Genomic DNA, 1,131 nt, shown 5'->3' on the forward strand with positions numbered 1-1,131 from the left:
AATTCACCCCTGATAAAAGCCTTAGGAAATCTACTTAAAATTTAAATAAAGTAGAATAAAAGTCATCTCTCCTTTTCTACTCACTAAAAAAAGAAGATACCGACATAGAATAAACTTGATTTTAAGTTGCTTTATAAAACTTTTGCAACATCTCTTTATTTTATCAATCTGCAGGTCATAATATTGATTCTAATAAAATTAAGTATATCATTTTTTTCTAAGCTTCTCATTTCTTTATAGTGCACAATTTCTTTCTTGTGCTCTGAATTATGTATTAAAAAATAGTTCTTACATCACAGCATGTATTCTAAAATTGGATTGATACAGAGAAGATTAGCATGGCCCCTGTGCAAGAATAACACACAAATTCATGAAGTGTTCCATAAAAAAAAAAAAAATATATATATATATATATATATAAATGCCTTTCATCTTTTTATGTTAGCTGGTGACTAACAGAGAAAATGCTTCTGATTCTAGACTGCTAGACAAAGGTAATGAGGTTTCCCTTCTCAGGGTATGTAATACAAAATCTAAAAATCAGAAATCAATTAACTTTTCCAAATTTCAGAAATCAATTAACTTTTCAGAGAGGAACACCACAAGGGGGCAGGTGAATCCAGGCTAGGTCCTAGGTAAAAGGGTCTCAGTATTGGGAATTTTAGTCAAAAGATGAAGAAAGATGAGGGGAGAATTAGAAACAATTCTAAAGATAATATTTATTCACGAACATAAGCATTAGATTTGAATCATTCAAGTGAAATTTTATTTAGAATATATCCAAAGGCATTAATTGCAATACATGAAGAAAATAAATGAAAGATATCAAACCAATGTATATAGTCACACACTGAAAGTGCTCACTACTTTTAAGAAGGCTAATAGGATGATTTTACCAAGAAGAGAAAGACTGTACGTGAGAAGAAATCCGAAATTTACACCAAGCAATCAGGGTAGGCTTTGAAAATAAATTACAACCACATAGGCAAAGTATCAAATAATTTAAAAAAATATGAGATGATACTTTTGCTTCAAGATGATCTTAATAATGAACAATTTCATAACAGAAGCATAAACTTTGAATAGAGCTGTTTTTTTCCCCACACAAAAACTGAGAAATTATTTTCAGGC

General features: G+C 29.8%; 1 non-coding gene across 1 annotated transcript; it reads left to right on the forward strand.

The window, feature by feature from the left end:
• Positions 1–284: 284 nt before the first annotated feature.
• On the forward strand, positions 285–390 carry LOC123631180. Its single transcript, XR_006733047.1, has one exon. It is a non-coding gene; the product is annotated as a U6 spliceosomal RNA (small nuclear RNA).
• The last annotated feature ends 741 nt before the right edge of the window (positions 391–1,131 follow it).

The sequence above is a fragment of the Lemur catta genome, chromosome 1 (assembly GCF_020740605.2).
Source record: "Lemur catta isolate mLemCat1 chromosome 1, mLemCat1.pri, whole genome shotgun sequence".
In the NCBI taxonomy this organism is placed as follows: Eukaryota; Metazoa; Chordata; class Mammalia; order Primates; family Lemuridae; genus Lemur; species Lemur catta.